Here is a 14,951-nt window from a genome sequence, read left to right on the forward strand (position 1 = left end):
CACAAATTTTGGTGGCTTAAAGCAAGAGAAATGTATTCTCTCTGAGCTCTCGAGGGCAGAAGTCTGAAATCAGGGTGTCAGCAGCAAACTCCCCCTCCAAAGTCTCTCGGGGAGAATTCTTCCTTGCCTCTTCCATCTTCTCGTGGCTCCAGGCATTCCTTGCTTCTGGCAGAAGAACTCCACTGTCTACCTCCATCTTCACGTGGCCCTCTTCTCTGTGACTGCATCTTCTCCCCTTCTCTCTCTCTGTCTTCTCTTATAAGGACACAAGTCATTAGATCCATCCTAATGTTGGATGTTCTCACCTTGTGATCAACTAAATGACATCAGCAAAGAACCTTTTCCAAATAAGGTCACGTTCACAGTCTCCAAGTGGACATATCTTTGGGGGCGGAAGGGGGTTGGCATGCACCATTCAACCCCCTACAGACAGTGAGGCGGAAAGATAAAGAATTAGAGGGAGGGAGACCCTGGGCAATGGAAACCGAAGCGTTGTCTTGTCCTGAGATTCCCAAAGCTGACCATACAGGAGGGTGAAAGGTAGCAAAACGAGAGGGTGCAAAACACAAAATGGTAAAGGAAACGTGAGGACACAGTTAAATAATGACTGGCTTTGTCCCATATTGTTAACTCATGTTCACCAGTATGACCTCGCTGTTCTGAAGAAAAGTCACGCTCTGCTGTAAAACTGTAGCGTTGAGGTCAGAGAAAAGCTAGCATATGAGAAAACATCATAGGGGCAAAGGGTAGACAGCTAAGCTAGCCCACATGTGCTCAAGGTCCAGCCTTGTTTTTTAAATGTCAGCACAGTAATTACATGACCACAGCTGCAGAGGAAAGGAGTCTTCTCTCTTGCATAAATATAAAAGGATAATCTAGAATCACGTTTCTGAAACTGTGGCCTATGGAGTGGCGAGACGGAAGAGGAGCAAAGATACACTCCTGAGGGTGCATAAATACTAAGATTCTTAATTTTGCATTTTTATTTTATAACTAGATATAGAAATTTCACAATTTCACAATATAGAAATGTCACAGAGATAACTTGCAATTGAAAGACATTTTCCATAAAATAAGATTTTAGTTTCTTTCTTCCTTTTTTCCAACTGAGGTCTTTGGATTCTTGGGAAATTATTCTCTGGGATCCATGAAAATTATTCCTTTAAGGCAATTCTATACACTACTCTAGTTGAGAAATAGTAGATAGTTAATATGACAAATTCTGGTTAATGGCATAGACAACACTGTAATAGTCATACTGATTTGAAGTTTAGCTAAATCTCTTACCAGTTTTAAAACTAACAGGTCATATTTGATCTCTTTTAACCTATTTTCCTTGTGTGAGGCTAATACGTCACAGGCATACTAGGAAGATCAAAGTAGGAAATCTACCACGTAAAACCCCTTATAATTCTGACACTCTGTGGTTTGAGTCTAGAACTAAATACTAGGTCAGGTCCAGCTCTGGGTCCTATTGACAAGAGGATAAGTTATTACTATACAACCTAGATTTTCTAAACCATGACCAATTTGGGAAGGAATATTTTATCACATTTCATATTATAATGTCAATATTTATCATACTAGGTGTCTTAATTTGATTTTGAAACATACAATTGTTGTAAATATCTCCCAACTGCTTTTAATCACATCTTATGACCCCATTATTGATGAAAATAAATCTTTCCATTATATATAATATCAGGTTAATGTGTACCATAAATTGACTATCCTCTGCTTGAAATCTTACTTCACAATTCTTTTTACAATTATTTACTTTATTATTAATCTTTAGAAATTGGGAGACTGCTAAAATACGGTGGCTCGTCATGAGTCACAAGATTTTTACGAAAAACATTCTAAATGTGACTATTTTCTTACCAACTTAATAAATTCACATCAAATACAAAGTGGAAAAAAATTTTTAAGTAGGAAACTGATTATTCATAGCTCCACCACAAAATCAAAATACCTTAGTTGTCTGGGGGTAATTTATCTAAAGGTGTGTATGTTTGGGTATGTATTTGTGTATGTGTGTGTGTCCGTGTGTTTGCAAAGCTACAAAATTGTAATTCTGTTGCATATCCAAACCTGCATTGTGCGTTTTTTAACTCAATGCTATAAAATAAAACTTTGCCTGAAATTAATCAGTCTTAATAATATAATTTTAATGGTTTCATTAAAACCCACTTGCATGATAAAGCATTGCAATTTAAATGGCATTAGACATTTAGTTAATTTCAATTTTCTCGCTTTATGAATACAGCTGATGTATAAAACTTCTGATGCTTTAATTCAAACCAAATAGTTCTCACAAAAATTGCATATCTCCTTCCTAAAAGTAACTTGTAATCACGAGCTAATTTTGAGGGCATTTGTTTAGGATGTTTCCCCACCCTTCATTCTAACCTCCAGACATTCACTCTATTTCTCTAGTGTCAAATTAATGTCCCTCCCCGATCTACTATTTCTTCAATTTTTTCACTGGAATTTTATTTATTGTTTCAATCTAGTGCATATTTTTCACTACTTTGTATGTTTAAGGGCACTTAGGTTACAGATGTGAATTAATGTGAACTCTGTACTCCCAGACTAAAGAAAATTTTGAAAGAGGATGAGACCAGAACAAAAGATGTGGGCTCCCTAGGTGGATGAATTAATTTGGTGTCAACGAAGAGTTTTTAATATTTGTCCAGGCTTTATTATAGAAACACTTGAGCTCTCATTCTGGGTGGAGTGGTGGCAGAGGCGGTGAACCCCTCTCTGTAACAGCTGCTGTCCAAAGCTACTGAACTTCAGTCCCAGATCTGTTTACATCCCCCAGGAAAAAGCAAAAAAAGAGGAAAAGTAAAGAAAAGAAAAGCTTATCATTGCCAAGTTCCATCTTAGCAGGCATTTCAGCAACCATTTATTGTTACTTTGGTATGCCCTCAAGCAGCTTATCAAAATAGTCTCTCCAAACCTTTCCTATACTTTTTCTGGGTTTTCCTGATTTTATGTATAGTAATAACTTCCCGATATCAAAATATACTCATAGTAATGCTCAATATGGATTTGTCTTTCAATATGCCATTGAATTCAATTTGATACTATTTTATTTAAGAATTGCCTTTTTGTATTCTTACACCACAGTAGTGTTATTATGTCAAGGGCTAGTCCTGGGGGTCTGTTATCTTCACAAGATGCATTAGGTGCTTTGTCCTCTGTGTCTATGCTCTGGAACAGATAATATATCACCATTCTTAAGACTGGAAAAATTTTAGGTGGTAAGTTTTTAATTATATTTTTCATTTCCTCTGTGCTTATTGGTCTATTTAGATTTCATACTTCTAGGCAAAAAAAAAAAAAAAAATCATCTTTTAAAATTTTCCAAGTGGGGTTTTAATTCAGATTTTCAAAGTATTAGCAAAATTTATTGATAGCATTCTCCTATATTTCATTAAGAATGGAGTTTTTCTTATTTCCTATGGTAACCTTCTTATAATATATAATAAGAGTAGTAATTATTATTTAATAGGTGCTCACTTTGTGCTAGGCCTTGTGTTAATTGCACATTTCCCATTTGAATCTCACAGTAATCTTCACTCTCAAATGACTCATGTGATAATTAAGGAGTTCAGCCCTGTCTCTGAAAACTGTCTTTTAGCTACCCACCTTTCTCTTTTCCACCCTAGTCCAATCCACCACTATTTGTCCCTGGACTATTGCCTTGTAACCCGTCTTCTTATTTCCCCTCTTGCCCAACTATAACACAGTCCCCGCATGGCAGTCAGAGTGACCCTTTAAAACAAAAATCAAATCACATCACTCCACTCTTTAGAACAAAATCCTATGTTTTAGTGTAGCCTCCAAGGCCCTCTCATGCTGCTTACCCATCTCTTCAAAGTCATCTAATATCTTTCTCCTCTTTAGTTTGCAGCGATTACACATCAGCCTCTTTCCATTGAAACTTGTCTTTTATTTCACTTAAAACCCTCTCCTTCACATTCTACTCTGTCCCATAGTTTACATTCTAATTTTTATGATCATAATATTGTCACCCAACTTTCCTTTGTTGACGTTTGTCTGCTTTAATTTCACTTAAACTTTCATTTTTTTAACTTTATTTTCTTAACCAGAAGCTGGTTTCATTAACTTAATCAGTGCTAATACAGTTTATTGTTTCTATAAAATACATTATATTTTTTAAAGTCTGTTCTTTTCTAGATTATAAATGTGTTGAGAAGAATTATCCAAAATAGAGCAAAAAGAGGGCTGAGTTTTATTTAGTACCATCCGGAACCCTGTCTAACTAAGCAGTCTCACCTTAGGATGACTTAATTACCTAAGGGATGCTCCTTTTTTGACATGCTGCTTACTATTGATTAGGACCGAATCTCTGAAGCTGCATATTAACTTGCAGATTTTTGTTCAAAAGAGCTGCCAGTGATTTCTGTTGAGTAGAAAATAAAACCCTAAAGCTTGTGATTGTTCTGCCGTATAGGACATTAACCAATTACTATGTCTTTACCTTAGCAATTTAATTTTAACATACTTTTTTCAAAACTCTAAACACTTCAGTTTATCAAGTGCTTTTGAACAAATTGGACCGTCCTCTGAGTTCCTCATTAATAAACTAAATATATTTTGGACACACATTCCATATTTGCATGAGTCATTTTTTTTAACTTTTTGAAAATTGTACTTTGACAGATATAAAAGTGCAGAAAAAGAATAACATCAAATAGGAAACTGAAAAAATAGAAAAGAAGGCCATAGATTTTATTATTTGTGTCCATCCCACTTCTGGGTCTTCTGATTATTGGAATGAGGGGAAGAAAAACATGTAAAGTTTCTTTCGATTTCTTGTCCCCTTGTACTAACCATCTCCGCAGTCACCATTCTCCATGTGTTTACTCTCAGGAGGTACTGGAAAGTACACTGAACTCTGAGTCAGAAGAGGTTTGACCTGACCACCGACCAGATGTGTAAACTTGGGAAAGTTATAAAACTTCTCTGGCTTGAACTTCCTCTATTTTGAAATGGAAATAATGAGATAATCTATCCTAACTCACAACACAAGCGTAGATAGATGAAAGATGTAAGCACCAACAATTAAACTAGAAATTCTCTAAAAGAAACGATATTGGGATGGGAAGAACTTTCTAAGCATAATCGAAAACCCAATGGCATAAATGAAAATGTTGGTTCATTTGACTACCCTGGTATGAATGGCATTTCACACCCGCACACAAAACGCAATGACCAAAGCATGACAAGATATTCAAACTCATTAATAGTCACAGAAATTTAAATTTAAACAATAAAATGATAGCATACAAAATTTCTGGAAAACCACTCAAACTTCCAAGGGTCATCATTGCTAGATGAGAGGATGAGAATAAGAATAATTTTACTTTCCACTTGATAAATTTTGTGCTTTTTGACTGTCTTGCCATAAATATTGATTACATTATTTTAATCATTTCTGAGAAAGGTATATTTTTGGATGGTTCTTTTATTGTTATTAAAGATTGAAATAATTATAGAATTTTAGTGCAGATAATACATATTATATCTTTAAAAATAATAAAAATGTTTGGTGATGCTCTATTGTTAGATTCATATATAAACTGGCACTCCCATTATATATTACATACTATAAATGTGATTATAAATTCATGTAACTTTTCTGTAAGAAAACCAAGAAGTAGCTCTTAACCTTTCCATGTGCAAAATCTTTAATCCAGTAAATCCACATTTATAAATTTGTCCTAATAATGAGAAAACATCTAAAAACACATGTATAAGGATGACTCTTTCAAACTTGTTAATGATAGTGAAAAATTGTAAGCAATTACCAATATTCATTAATAGAATATTGAAATTGTATATAGGTTTTGAAATAGCTGTGATAGATAAGTATTAACTAATACCAAAAGGGGTGCTATTTAGTGAAAAACTCATCAGCTGATCCTGTCCCCCCATACTGTAACTTAAACCAAAATCTGGCAATCAAAAAGTAAGTAACATAATTCAATATTTTATTCAGTCTCTAGAGGAAAATCCCACTGGAAGGGTGAGTACATTTTATTTTTTAACATCTTTATTGGAGTATAATTGCTTTACAATGTTGTGTTAGTTTCTGTTGTATAACAAAGTGAATCAGCTATATGTATACATATATCCCCATATCTCTTCCCTCTTGCATCTCCCTCCCACCCTCCCTATCCCACCGCTCTAGGTGGTCACAAAACACTGAGCTGATCTCCCTGTGCGATGCGGCTGCTTCCCACTAGCTATCTGTTTTACATTTAGTAGTGTATATATGTCCATGCCACTCTCTCACTTTGTCCCAGCTTACCCTTCCCCCTCCCCGTCCTCAAGTCCATTCTCTACGTCTGTGTCTTTATTCCTGTCCTGCCCCTAGGTTCATCAGAACCATTTTTTTTTAGATTCCATATATGTGTGTTAGCATATGGTATTTGTTTTTCTCTTTCTGACTTACTTCACTCTGTATGACAGACTCTAGGTCCATCCACCTCACTACAAATAACTCAATTTTGTTTCCTTTTATGGCTGCGTAATATTCCATTGTATATATGTGCCACATCTTCTTTATCCATTCATCTGTCGATGGACACTTAGGGTGAATACATTTTTAATGGATTATGAACTAGCTTTACAATCCTTTCTCCCTTTCCTTCGGGGTCCCCATATCAGTGGTTTTCAAACTTTGGGGTACATTAGCTTCACCTACAGGGCTTGGTAAAGCACAGGCAGCTGGTTTCAGGTTCAGTACGTCTGGGGTAGAACCCTAGAATTTGCATGTCTAACAAGTTTCCACATCATGCTGCTGCTGCTGGATGGGAACCATACTCGGAGAACCCAGAGGTTCTCAAAGCTCATGGTTTTCTTACATTTGTGGGGTGATACCGGAGTCCAAAGGCTAGAACTGTTTAGAGAAGGGAGAGGATGAAGAGGAGGAAGGAAAAGAAGCCTCTAGGAATCTAAGGGGAAAGAAAAAGAGATATTCCAGAATAGAGTGTTGCTTAGGTTGAGGCAAAATGTAGTATTTAAGGATTCCCATGCAAGCCAGGAAGCAGAAATCCAGGATGCTTTAATTTTTTTTTTTTTTTTTTTTTGGCTGTTCATCATGGCTTGCAGGATCGTAGTTCCCCAAACAGTGATGGAACCTGGGCCACCGCAGTGAAAGTGCCAAGTCCTAACCACTAGTTTGCCAGGGAATTCCCCAGGATGCTCTAATTCAATTCTCAGAATACGATCCCCTCTCTAGGCATCAAAGAAGGAAGGACAGATTTAGTTACAGCTTTTCTTCAAACCCACTTTAAAAGGCCCTTCTGAATACTCGGAGTCTGCTTCTGTGATTTTCTTTTGTAAATATTATATTCCTTTGTCTCTGTAGCTGCATTCAGTTTTTGTTCATAAAACATATGCAGCATATAGATGAGAGGAAAAACAAGTTGCCAGTTCAGAGTCAGTTTACCATAAATCGCTCTGCCTTTACGTGTGCGAGCGTTCTCAGCTGGGCCACTGCTCTGTAAATTCCCAAACTTGGGTCAATTAGCAGCTTTCTTCAATTCTGCACGACTGCTGAGCTCTGCTAGGGAAAATTATGCCATTATGCTTATAAATGTTCTCTCTGGGAGAAGAGTAGGGAAGCATAGTGGACTCTGCCTCTGAGAAGCTGAGGTACTGGATGAGGAATGCATGCGGAGAACAGGGTGTGATTTCCTCTTTGTGAATATCTGTATTGTTGGGGCCCAGGGCAAGTCACCCGCGAATATGCCTCAATGCATATTGATTATTTTGGGTGAAACTTAAGAAACAATCAATTTAAGAGGAAATTTGACCCTCTTCTCTCTCTCCCTAAAAGCAGGAAATAAATCTCTCCTATGAAAGGTACCCTCCCCCCATCTGGAGATAGGACACCACCCTTACCACCAGAGGTAGGGAATTCAAGCGGAGAAGCCTGAGTAAATAAAACCCTGTTACTTCTTTAATTGACGACCCCAAGCCCAGACTCTGTTTAGATAAGCACCTGAAGCCTAAGTTTCTTTGTCTTGTCCATTCCTCACAGATTTATTGGCTCTGTGTCTACAAAGTATAAAAGCCTGCTTTGGCCACTTCTTAGGTCCCATTTCTATGAGACCTCTGTACACACAAACTAAAATTTCTTTCTTTTTCTCCTGTTAATCTGTTTTGTGTCAATTTTATTGACTCCTGACGCAAGAACTCAAGAGGAGTAGAGGGTAACATCTCCCTCTCCTGCACAATATCTATATTAAAGATGTTAAATTGTGATGTTTGGTGTAATTTGATTTGTTGGGAAAGCTAGTAAAGGGTGCCCAATTTGTCCTAAATTGATTCAGGGGCAAAGATAGGAAGCAGAGGATTAAATAAAGTCTATAATTTTCAAAGATTGTGTATTGGATGTTAGATTCACCCAGTTTTATTTTAGATTCTGAGAGACAGAGGATCTCCAACAAGTGACTTATTGGTAACTTACAGATCTATGGCACTCCAAACTTATAGTTTTCAAACTTCCCTGGGTTTTTAAAGTCATTATAATGTATTTTAATATACATATTATATATTGCAATATATTATTTTATTTGCATTTTTTTAAAAACATCTTTATTGAAGTATAATTGCCTTACAATGGTGTGTTAGCTTCTGCTTTATAACAAAGTGAATCAGTTATATATATACATATGTTCCCATATCTCTTCCCTCTTGCATCTCCCTCCCTCCCACCCTCCCCATCCCACCCCTCTAGGTGGTCACAAAGCACCGAGCTGATCTCCCTGTGCTATGCGGCTGCTTCCCACTAGCTGTCTATTTTACATTTGGTAGTGTATATATGTCCATGACACTCTCTCACCCTGTCACATCTCACCCCACCCCCTCCCCATATCCTCAAGTCCATTCTCTAGTAGGTGTCTGTGTCTTTATTCCCGTCTTGCCACTAGGTTCTTCATGGCCTTTTTTTTTTTTTTTTTTCCCCTTAGATTCCGTATATATGTGTTAGCATACTGTATTTGTTTTTCTCTTTCTGACTTACTTCACTCTGTATGACAGACTCTAACTCCATCCACCTCATTACAAATATCTCCATTTCATTTCTTTTTATGGCTGAGTAATATTCCATTGTATATATGTGCCACATCTTCTTTATCCATTCATCGGTCGATGGACATTTAGGTTGCTTCCATGTCCTGGCTATTGTAAATAGAGCTGCAATGAACATTTTGGTACATGACTCTTTTTGAACTATGGTTTTCTCAGGGTATATGCCCAGTAGTGGGATTGCTGGATCGTATGGTGGTTCTATTTGTAGTTTTTTAAGGAACCTCCATACTGTTCTCCATAGTGGCTGTATCAATTTACATTCCCACCAACAGTGCAAGAGTGTTCCCTTTCCTCCACACCCTCTCCAGCATTTATTGTTTCTAGATTTTTTTATGATGGCCATTCTGACCGGTGTGAGATGATATCTCATTGTAGTTTTGATTTGCATTTCTCTAATGATTAATGATGTTGAGCATTCTTTCATGTGTCTGTCGGCAATCTGCATATCTTCTTTGGAGAAATGTCTATTTAGGTCTTCTGCCCATTTTTGGATTGTGTTGTTCGTTTTTTTGTTATTGAGCTGCATGAGCTGCTTGTAAATCTTGGAGATTAATCCTTTGTCAGTTGCTTCATTTGCAAATATTTTCTCCCATTCTGAGGGTTGTCTTTTGGTCTTGTTTATGGTTTCCTTTGCTGTGCAAAAGCTTTTAAGTTTCATTATGTCCCATTTGTTTATTTGTGTTCTTATTTCCATTTCTCTGGGAGCTGGGTCAAAAAGAATCTTGCTGTGATGTATGTCATAGAGTGTTCTGCCTATGTTTTCCTCTAAGAGTTTGATAGTGTCTGGCCTTACTTAGGTCTTTAATCCATTTTGAGTTTATTTTTGTGCATGGTGTCAGGGAGTGTTCTAATTTCATACTTTTACACGTATCTGTCCAATTTTCCCAGCACCACTTATTGAAGAGGCTGTCTTTTCTCCACTGTATATGCTTGCCTCCTTTATCAAAGATAAGGTGACCATATGTGTGTGGGTTTATCTCTGGGCTTTCTATCCTGTTCCATTGATCTATATTTCTGTTTTTGTGCCAGTACCAAACTGTCTTGATTACTGTAGCTTTGTAATATAGTCTGAAGTCAGGGAGCCTGATTCCCCCAGCTCCATTTTTCGTTCTCAAGATTGCTTTGGCTATTCGGGGTCTTTTGTGTTTCCATACAAATTGTGAAATTTTTTGTTCTAGTTCTGTGAAAAATGCCAGTGGTAGTTTGATAGGGATTGCATTGAATCTGTAGATTGCTTTGGGTAGTAGAGTCATTTTCACAATGTTGATTCTTCCAATCCAGGAACATGGTATATCTTTCCATCTATTTGTATCATCTTTAATTTCTTTCATCAGTGTCTTATAATTTTCTGCATACAGGTCTTTTGTCTCCTTAGGTAGGTTTATTCCTAGATATTTTATTCTTTTTGTTGCAATGGTAAACGGGAGTGTTTTCTCAATTTCACTTTCAGATTTTTCATCATTAGTGTATAGAAATGCAAGAGATTTCTGTGCATTAATTTTGTATCCTGCTACTTTACCAAATTCATTGATTAGCTCTAGTAGTTTTCTGGTAGCATCTTTAGGATTCTCTATGTATAGTATCATGTCATCTGCAAACAGTGACAGCTTTACTTCTTCTTTTCCGATTTGGATTCCTTTTATTTCTCTGTCTTCTCTGATTGCTGTGGCTAACACTTCCAAAACTATGTTGAATAATAGTGGTGAGAGTGGGCAACCTTGTCTTGTTCCTGATCTTAGTGGAAATGGTTTCAGGTTTTCACCATTGAGAACGATGTTGGCTGTGGGTTTGTCATATATGGCCTTTATTATGTTGAGGAAAGTTCCCTCTATGCCTACTTTCTGCAGGGCTTTTATCATAAATGGGTGTTGAATTTTGTCGAAAGCTTTCTCTGCATCTATTGAGATGATCATATGGTTTTTCTCCTTCAATTTGTTAATATGGAGTATCACATTGATTGATTTGCGTATATTGAAGAATCCTTGCATTCCTGGGATAAACCCCACTTGATCATGGTGTATGATCCTTTTAATGTGCTGTTGGATTCTGTTTGCTAGTATTTTGTTGAGGATTTTTGCATCTATGTTCATCAGTGATATTGGCCTGTAGTTTTCTTTCTTGGTGACATCTTTGTCTGGTTTTGGTATCAGGGTGACGGTGACCTCGTAGACTGAGTTTGGGAGTGTTCCTCCCTCTGCAATATTTTGGAAGAGTTTGAGAAGGATAGGTGTTAGCTCTTCTCTAAATGTTTGATAGAATTCACCTGTGAAGCCATCTGGTCCTGGGCTTTTGTTTGTTGGAAGGTTTTTAATCACAGTTTCAATTTCAGTGCTTGTGATTGGTCTGTTCATATTTTCTATTTCTTCCTGGTTCAGTCTCGGCAGTTTGTGCATTTCTAAGAATCTGTCCATTTCTTCCAGGTTGTCCATTTTATTGGCATAGAGTTGCTTGTAGTAATCTCTCATGATCTTTTGTATTTCTGCAGTGTCAGTGGTTACTTCTCCTTTTTCATTTCTAATTCTATTGATTTGAGTCTTCTCCCTTTTTCTCTTGATGAGTCTGGCTAATGGTTTATCAATTTTGTTTATCTTCTCAAAGAACCAGCTTTTAGTTTTATTGATTTTTGCTATTGTTTCCTTCATTTCTTTTTCATTTATTTCTGACCTGATCTTTATGATTTCTTTCCTTCTGCTAGCTTTGGGGTTTTTTTGTTCTTCTTTCTCTAATTGCTTTAGGTGCAAGGTTAGGTTGTTTATTCGAGATGTTTCCTGTTTCTTGAGGTAGGCTTGTATTGCTATAAACTTCCCTCTGAGCACTGCTTTTGCTGCGTCCCATAGGTTTTGGGTCGTCGTGTCTCCATTGTCATTTGTTTCTAGGTATTTTTTGATTTCCCCTTTGATTTCTTCAGTGATCACTTCGTTATTAAGTAGTGTATTATGTAGCCTCCGTGTGTTTGTATTTTTTACACATCTTTTCCTGTAATTGATATCTAGTCTCATAGCGTTGTGGTCGGAAAAGATACTTGATACGATTTCAATTTTCTTAAATTTACCAAGGCTTGATTTGTGACCCAAGATATGATCTATTCTGGAGAATGTTCCATGAGCACTTGAGAAAAATGTGTATTCTGTTGTTTTGGGGTGGAATGTCCTATAAATATCAATTAAGTCCATCTTGTTTAATGTATCATTTAAAGCTTGTGTTTCCTTATTTATTTTCATTTTGGATGATCTGTCCATTGGTGAAAGTGGGGTGTTAAAGTCCCCTACTATGATTGTGTTGCTGTCGATTTCCCCTTTTATGGCTGTTAGTATTTGCCTTATGTATTGAGGTGCTCCTATGTTGGGTGCATAAATATTTACAATTGTTATACCTTCCTCTTGGATCGATCCCTTGATCATTATACAGTGTCCTTCTTTGTCTCTTATAATATTCTTTATTTTAAAGTCTATTTTGTCTGATATGAGAATTGCTACTCCAGCTTTCTTTTGATTTCCATTTGCATGGAATATCTTCTTCCATCCCCTCACTTTCAGTCTGTATGTGTCCCTAGGTCTGAAGTGGGTCTCTTGTAGACAGCATATATATGGGTCTTGTTTTTGTATCCATTCAGCCAGTCTGTGTCTTTTGGTGGGAGCATTTAATCGATTTACATTCAAGGTAATTATCGATATGTATGTTCCTATTCCCATTTTCTTAAATGTTTTGGGTTTGTTATTGTAGGTGTTTTCCTTCTCTTGTGTTTCTTGCCTAGAGAAGTTCCTTCAGCATTTGTTGTAAAGCTGGTTTGGTGGTGCTGAACTCTCTCAGCTTTTGCTTTATTTGCATTTTTATGTTTAATTTCCTCTTCCCTTCCCTCCGATAATTAATTTAGCACCCACCCCTCTCCCCAAGGCATATAACCTGAATCTTCACCATTTGCTGAAAAATTGAGTTCATAAGAAATGAATCCCTCAAACTCCAGACTTTCTCCTTCCAGCTCTTCGCAGCCAGATGCTCCATTTGGGCTCTTCCTCTCCTCCTCCTCTGCCTCACGACCCTTTACTTTTAATTATTCCCTCTCTCCTTTCTCTTCAATCTCCGCCTCTTACATTAGCAGGCTGTAAATCGCTCAAGTTTCCCATTCGAAAGTGGGAACAGCTCTCAAACACAAACTGTCCCCTTGTTACGGGTTATGGCTCTCCCAAAAAAGTAATTCACATTTTCAATCTCTGTTTTCTTCCCTCCTCAGCACACTAAAATTTGAACCCTGTTTCTATGACCCTGACCTGAATTTCTATGCCATACACGTGGAAAGACTGGTGTATATATTGATATATTAGTGACTATTTAGTTTTGTCTTCCAAAGGGGTAACTTTACTTAAATGATGCCTTTGGCCATCTGATGAATCCCTACTTCCGAGAAATCCTCTAATGTCTTGACTTCTATAGGGTGATTCTCTTCTGGCTCATTTAGCCTCTATACCTGTCTTTTTGTGCTCGATTCAGTTCCTCTGCCTGCCTTGTAAGTATCCCCCCAGTGCGCTGATCTAAGCCTTCTCCTTTCACTTGGAAACTTCTCCCAAATGATCTTGTCCCCACTTGTGGTTTTTACCACAATGCGGAATTTGCACTACTGTGATGCCTCCCGATTGTATATTTCTAATATTAATTCTCTCCTGAGCTTCCAATTGTATACCCAACTGCCCAGTATATAGCCATATCTTGACATTCCACAGATATTTTAGGTTGGACATATCTAAAAACAAATTCACTATTGTATGTCCTCTCTTTGACTTGCACCTGCATTTCTTTTTCAATTTGTCCTCTCACAATTTGTCTTCTCACCAATTCATTCAGTCATCTGATTCAGAAACATGGAAATCATCCTCACCGCTTCTCCTTCTTAACCCAGAGACACAACATTTCAGTCTTGCAGACTGTACTCTGTAAAAGGGGGGGAACAGGTCATGAGTTGGCAAACTTTTTCTGTAAAGGGTCAAATAGTAAATATTTTAAGCTTTGCAGACCATATTGTCTCTGTTGCCACTATGCAACTCTGCCATTGTAAAGTGACAGCCACTGTAGACAATGTGGAAACACATGAACTTGGCTGTGTCCTAATACAAGCTTATTTACAACACTGAGTGTAGTTTGCTGCAGTTTGCCATTTCTTGGGATAGAGTCAGGGTTGCTGAAATCCAACCTGTGTTCTTCTTGGCTAAACCAAGGACCCAGAGTGGGCAAATAAACTGTGTTATTGTGCTAGGGATCATCTTGCCTTTAGCCCCATCCCTGCCTCTAAATTTAATTATTTCAATTTTATTTTCCAAATATTTTTGGATACATACCTTCTCCTTTCCAAATTCACTGCCATTGCCTAAGCTTAATTTTTAGACAGCATTTCAAAGGCTTCCTAATCTGACTTTATATCTTAAAATCCCAAAGCAAAGTTATCTTCTTAAAATTCAGATTGAACCATGTCACCAACATACATAAAAATAAAGTTCTTATGTAGTCAATAAAAAGCATATTTGATCTGATTTTCTCATCAAATCTTCCATCATCCTTTCTCTTGAACTTTATGTTCTAGTGACACTGAATCATCTGTAATCCCAAGAAGCGCAGTTATCTCTATTTATCCACTATCTCCTCTGTTTCACTGCCTTCCCATCTTAAAAGTTCCAACCAGAAAAGTCACTTTCAGACCCTACGACTGGCCCCAACTATCATATTTTTATGAACATTTCCCTTTAATTCCCTAGCACAGTTGACAGAATTAACCACTTCCTCTTCAGCTGGTTGCTAAGCTTACACATATCCTTAATTGAACATATTAT

The 14,951-nt window shown here is 37.1% G+C and overlaps 1 protein-coding gene across 5 annotated transcripts in view; it reads left to right on the forward strand.

Annotated features, from left to right (window-relative positions):
- The window catches only part of IDO2 (indoleamine 2,3-dioxygenase 2), a gene marked incomplete at its 5' end in the record, with an annotated part of 51,045 nt that overhangs the window by 4,630 nt on the left and 31,464 nt on the right, over nucleotides 1-14,951 (forward strand). The window lies entirely within an intron of this gene.

Source organism: Balaenoptera borealis (assembly GCF_965194805.1).
Source record: "Balaenoptera borealis genome assembly, chromosome: 21".
Taxonomy (NCBI): domain Eukaryota; kingdom Metazoa; phylum Chordata; class Mammalia; order Artiodactyla; family Balaenopteridae; genus Balaenoptera; species Balaenoptera borealis.